This window comes from Gavialis gangeticus, unplaced genomic scaffold (genome assembly GCF_001723915.1).
Source record: "Gavialis gangeticus isolate Ggan-Ray unplaced genomic scaffold, GavGan_comp1, whole genome shotgun sequence".
In the NCBI taxonomy this organism is placed as follows: Eukaryota; Metazoa; Chordata; order Crocodylia; family Gavialidae; genus Gavialis; species Gavialis gangeticus.
In genome coordinates, this window is record NW_017729014.1 from 13,508,035 (window position 1) to 13,514,236 (window position 6,202).

The following is a 6,202-nucleotide window of genomic DNA, read 5'->3' on the forward strand; positions in this document are numbered from 1 at the left end:
AACTGAGACAGCTAGGGCGGGAGAGAGGATAAAGGAGGAATGCTGATTTGGGTAACTATTAGGGTCAGATCCCATCTGGTGTAAACTGATCTACTTCCAATAATATCAGTGAAGCTAAGACTGTATCATTTGAGAAGCTGGCCTGTACTCGGGGAAAGCAGGTGGGGCCAAACCCCCATTATTTCTTCCCCCTAAAAATTAAAAGTATGCTCTGGAGTTTTGTTTTTTATTAATGAACTTGTTACCTGCACTTTACAATTGATGTGATTTTGCGCTCAGTTTTGTGAACTGCCTTAGACACTCGCTCCTCTCAGATGCAGCCTGGCCTTGAGGACTCCCTCTCCGATGCAATCTGGGCACAGCAAAGCAGCCTTGTAGAGGGGCTGGCGGATGGTTGCATGGCAGGTGGAAGCCAGATGTTTCATGGGCAGCCTGGTAACATGAGCAGAGTTTACGTTGCGAGTCTGTACACGAGCCCACAAGGGTGTTACCTCCTCAGACCTTTTGGAAGGTCTCGGCTTGTTGCGATCAAAAAGGGGAATGCAGCCAATTATTACGTGAGGTCTTGGTGCCACAATCTAAAGCTTCAAATCCCGCTAGCTGGCCACAGTCTGGACGTGTGCAGGTGTGTTGCGAGGAAGCCAGACCTCAAACTCTCTCTTCCTCCAGGCTGTGGAGCTCGCCCAAAAGGGTTTGAGCTGTAGGAGGCTCCCGCGGGTCTGGTTTCCCTCTGCCAGGGGTGGAGGGTAGGAATGAGGTATTTGTAATCATGAGCAGGTCAGGGTGAGACGTGGACAGATACTTGTGGGGCTTGTCTGATGGCTGCTGTGCAGCAGCCTGCCTCCAGAGCCGGGAAACCTGCTGAACGTGCTTTGTGCCAGTGTTTTGCATGCCTCGCTGCCTCCCCTGCTCCCTTCTGGAGCCAGGTCAAAGCCATTGTCTCTGGCCTCATCTGCACATCACGCTGGACTGCTTCAGTTTAAGTAGCTGAATCGAAGCGGTGCCAACCCCTGTGCAGAGGCTCTGATTTTGGCTCCGGGCAACTTCTTTTTATTTTCACTTCAACTTGTTCCTAATCATCTGAAATACGCTGGGTTTCAAGGGAACGGCTTTAGCAGTGGTTGAACTAGATGGGCATAAGTTAAACCGATGCTGCTCCACATTAAAGCAAGCCTTAATCCCCTCAAGTTGAGGCCCGTTTACCTTGGAGACCGGCATCATCATTCACTCATCCATTCATTTGGAAAGATGTGGCTAGTTGTGCTCAGAGACAGCTTGTGGGCACAGAAGATGGTGTTCCTAGCTCTGGTTATGACATAGGCCTGTGGGAGATGAGCTGACCTGTTTTCAGAGCGTGCTGCAAAACTCACCTTCCCCGAGCTCTCCTTCCAACCGTGGGACACCGGGAAGGTGACAACTAGAGACCAGTGGAGCAGCCTCCCAGACATCCCAGGGCCATCTTAGCTGAGTAAATGGTCACCAGTGGGGTCTAATTCTCATAGGACACAAAGCCAGGCACCTTGAGACAGGATCCGCTCTTCGCCTCTCCTAGGTTCTGTTCGGGTTACCTTAACGTGAGCCTGCAGTATTGCATCTGGCATTCGGAGAGCGCATTGGGCAACTGACTGCTCCAAAAGAAGAGAAGGATGTATTCCCCTGATGTAGTGGTAACCTGCTACCAAGTCCCTTCTCGGCCTTCTTTTTTTGCTGCTGAAAAATCCCAGGTCCCTCTGCTTTTCCTCGTATTGCTTGCTGTACCAGCCTCTAGTCATATGGGTGGCCCTTCTCTGGACTCTCAAGTTGTACCACGTCCTTGCTAAAGTGCAGCGCCCGGAACTGGACACAGTACTCCAGCTGGGGTCTCGCCAGTGCAAGGGGGCATGGAAGAATTGCCTCCTTGGTCTTGCTGGACATGCATCGATTAATGCATTATTTGCCCTGCTGGCAATAGAGTCGCACTGCTGGCTCATATTCATGCTGTGGTCTATTATTACCCCCAGGTCTCTTTCATTCCTAGTGCTGGACAGATTGGCATTGCCAAGCCTGTAGGTGTGCAAGGGATTGTTTGTCCCCAAGTGGAGCGCTTTACACTTCTTGACATTGAACTTCATCTGGTTCGGACTTGCCCAACTTGCCAGCCTGTTTAGGTCCATCTGTATCTGTAGCCTATTTTCAAGTGTGACCACACTCCCCATAACCTGGTGTCATCTGCAAACCTGGGCAGTGAGCTCTTCGTCTTCACCCTCCTCATCCAAATTATTTGAAAAAAAGATGTTGAAAAGTACAGCACCAAGGACTGACCCCTGCGGGACACCGCTGCCCACTTCTCGCCAGGACGATACAGATCTGTTCAGTAGGATTCTCTGGGTCCTACCCCGCAGCCAGCTTTGTACCCACCTAACTGTCTTGTAGTTAAGCCCACTATCTTCCAATTTTCTCACAAGAACATCGTGGGATACCAGATCAAAGGCTTTTTGGAAGTCAAGGTGTACAACATCCACCACTTCTCCCTTATCCAGGTGGTGAGATATCTGATCGTAAAAGGAGATGCGGTTGGCTAGACAAGACCTGCTTGCAATGAAGCCATGCTGGCTGTTGTTCAGAATCCTACCTTCTGCAAGCCTATTGCACATAGACCCCTGAATGAATTTTTTCTAGGATTTTCCCTGGGATTGAAGTTAGGCTAATTGGCCTATAGTTACCTGGGTCCTCCCTCCTCCCTTTCTTGAACATGGGCACAACATTGGCCCTCTTGAAGTCCTCGGGGACCTCTCCGGAGCGCCATGAGTTTTGGAACAGTTTCGCCAGGGGCTCCGCAATGACGTTGGCCAGCCCCTTCAGCACCCTCAGATGGAGTTCAACTGGTTCTGCTGACTTATATATGTCTGATTTCTTTAATTGATCACACACCAGTTCTACGGCAACAGTAGGGAGGCACTCATTTCTGCCCTGCTCATTCTGTACCCTATCTGGCATGATTTTCCTTATGGCCTGGAGAAACACCAAGGCAAAGTAGTCATTCAGGAGTTCAGTTTTCTCCTGAGTGTCAGTAACCAGCTGTGCTGAGTTGTTGAGCAATGGCCCCACACTCCCATTTGCTTTCCTCTTGTTCCCTGTGTACCTAAAGAAGAACTTTTTGTTGTCCTTGATTCCCGTTGCTAATCTAAGTTCAGTCGCCGCCTTAGCCTTTCTAATTTGTTCCCTACAAGTGCGGGCTGTTGTTGTATAGTCCTCTTTGAGGCCTGTCCCCAGCTTCCGTTGTTTGTACGCCTCTTTCTTCTTTCTAAGGAGGACTGTGATTTCCCTGTTTAGCCAGGAGGGCTTCCCTTCCCAGCCCTTCATGGGCAGCCTTTCATGCTCATCTCTTCCTTGTAAGGTTTTTCTCTCGAGTTTCTTTTTTCTTGTTATAGGGGCACCATGATTCCACAATGCAGAAGTGTGGCTTTTCCCTGAAACAGCACTGCATAATGGGATCCCCAGTTTAGGGTCAGGGACTTGCACGATATCTTATGGGACTGTTAAAAGGTGCTGAGTTGCATGCAAATGTGTAATGGAGGTGGCAGGATTAAGGAATGCTCTTCGTCTTGCTGCGGGTCCTGTTGGAGCAGATACAATAAACTCCCATCCCATGCACACAGCACCACCGGAGTGCACAGACTAGCCCTGAGTCTTGCCTTATGCCCAGTGGCTCTGGGAGCAGTTGCTGGCATGTGGTCTCTCTTTAGTCATCCGCCTCATTTACCCACACAGGCAGTGACTTGGGGCCACAGTTCTGCCCATGGCTTCTAGCTGTAGTAGCACAGACAGCGCGCCAACACTGTGGCAAGAAAAGCAATCGTGTTTCCTGGAATCACCTGCCACAGCTGCAGAGCGGTTCCTTAATTCTGATTTTTCCGCCCGTTTGGTGGGGGAGTGCAATTAAATCTCCAGGGAATACTCGCACCCTCTCTTCCTACTCACCCAGGAGCTGAGTAATGGAAACATTTGGAGCTTTGTGATTTTTGGCGGGGTGAAAATCCCAGGAAAAAAAGAAAAAGCCCTCCCAAGGCTCTGCACAGAGCAGCTGTAACTCTCACATGTGTCTTTTCTTTCTCTGACACAGATTTCGTACAAGTCCATGGCCCACGATAACAGCCTGAGTTGTCAGGCCAGTGTTCCCTGGTGAGAATCTGCTCTTACGGACAGGGGTTGAAAGTGGGACCCCTCAGTCCCTATTGATAACCCACACAAGAGCCGTAACACCTGTCCTCTTTGAAAGCATGAGAATGGATAAACCAGGAAGGGAAAAATGACTTGGCAAAGGACAGTGGCTGGTCCGGAGACCAGTGGATTCCTCTGTCACCCAAAGGGTGGCGGGGGGGTCATATTAACTCTCTTTAATTTGGGGGCTTTTCGAGAGTGTTAAATGGATCTCAGCCCTGAAATATGCAATTGCTTCACCGTGTAAGAGAGCAGTACCATATGCGCAACCCTTTACAGGATCAAAATGCGTCTTTGATGCCTACCAGGTGGCTTAGCAAAGCATTTTGGGGGTAAAAAAAAAAAAAGACCAAGCAAGCCCAATAGCCAGCAATCAGCATCACAGTTAGTTGCTTTTGTTCTACAGAATCTCAAATGAGATTGGATCTGTTATTTAATATTGATAATTACTAATGGACTAATCGCTTGCCCAATTTTAAGTCCTAGTGCTATGAAAACTTGGGTCCACGACTAACCCCAGTGAACTCGTTAGTCGCATAGCATTAGGAGTCATGTAAATCTTTGTGGGATTAATTGATTAAGCAAATGCTATTTCAAGTGAGTTACATTACCCATGATCTCAGTCCAGCTGAATTCAGTAGTGACTAAGAGACCTCACGCGGGTAAGCAGTCCCATGCATGTGTGTTTGCAGAACTAGGGCTGTTAACGAGCATAAAATTGCAGGATTGGGACATCAATGAGGAAAGGGAAGAGGCATCTGAATCCAATCACCTATGTATTAAGTCAATTATTTGTTTTATTTTGCTGTTTTTATATTTGAAAGTTGGCCTGGGCCAATTGTTTTCATTGATTAAAATAATTCTCTTGGGCCAAAAGCACAGAATGAATTTTCTCTCTCGTACGATTCTCACCACTGCACACCCCAGGTCCCATCTGTGCGCACACCCTCTGCCCGGTCTTGGAACAGAGGGATTACAGGATTGGGCCCACAGCGAGATGTTATGGGGGGCTTTTCTTTCTTAGAAGGGGCTGGACTCTACTGATCTGACCATGTGGCAAAGCCTCCTTACACCAAAGTTCTGCCCAAAGCAAATGTTTTACAGCCAAGCCATAAACACCTGAGAATTGGGGCTTCTAACAGATGTGCTGACAGCAGTTAGCTCCATGGCTTTGTCACCAGCCAGCATACCGTGTGCACAAGGATTACGCACCACTGAGGCATCCATTTCTTCTGTTACTTCTCCGGGGTGGTCTGAGCCGCTCTGGCCCGTGAGCCTGGCGTCGTGCGCTGTGTCCATAGGCGACCCAGCCTGTTCCTTGGGTCCGGGAAGCACCAATGCTTCTGTGCTGGCAACTGAGATTGTAGCCCTCTTGTTCAGACCGTGAGGACAGGTTCATGCCGTGAACCCGTCACCTTTTCCTCTGGTCTCTGAAATGCTCCTTTTAATTGCAGGTCTGGTAGGCCAGCTTTTCTCCGCTGCCCTCCTGACGACCCCAACCTGCTCTGGAGGAGCCAGCCCTTCTAGGGGTCAGAGATAATTCACATGGTGTCCATGCTGCGTCTTTTCACGATGGGTGACTGCTCTGCTATGACGGATGGCGCCGGGTCAGGTGGTGCAATAACCCCTAGGAGCTGAGCAGAGGCCGTCCGCCTCATTTCACTCGGGGCTTGTCAGGCCATCCAGTTCCTTTCTGTCTTGAGAATGCACAGCCGGACCCCTGAAGGATCTCAGCTTTTCCCTCGGGGCTTTTTCCTCTGTGCAAGGAGAAGGAAAGGTGGGAAGGCATTTGCAGTTGAGTAAAAATGATGAGCGCAATGGGTAATCTATGTAATTGATAAGCACCCTTAAAGCTTGTTTTTCAGGGGTTTATAACGCGGCAGTAAAAAATTGCTGAAACTTGGCATGCAAAGCTCATTAGAGGAGCAGTCCATTTTTATTCTTTCTTTTCGTAGAATCATAGAAGTAGGGTGGGAAGGGACCTTGTAGATCTTCAAGTCCG

The 6,202-nt window shown here is 49.2% G+C and overlaps 1 long non-coding RNA gene across 2 annotated transcripts in view; it reads left to right on the forward strand.

The window, feature by feature from the left end:
- Positions 1 to 6,202, forward strand: part of LOC109293715 — a 57,572-nt gene that overhangs the window by 29,540 nt on the left and 21,830 nt on the right. For both annotated transcript variants that reach the window (XR_002096373.1, XR_002096372.1), the window contains exon 2: positions 5,655 to 5,977. This is a non-coding gene — a long non-coding RNA (uncharacterized LOC109293715). The remainder of the gene's footprint in view (positions 1 to 5,654; positions 5,978 to 6,202) is intronic.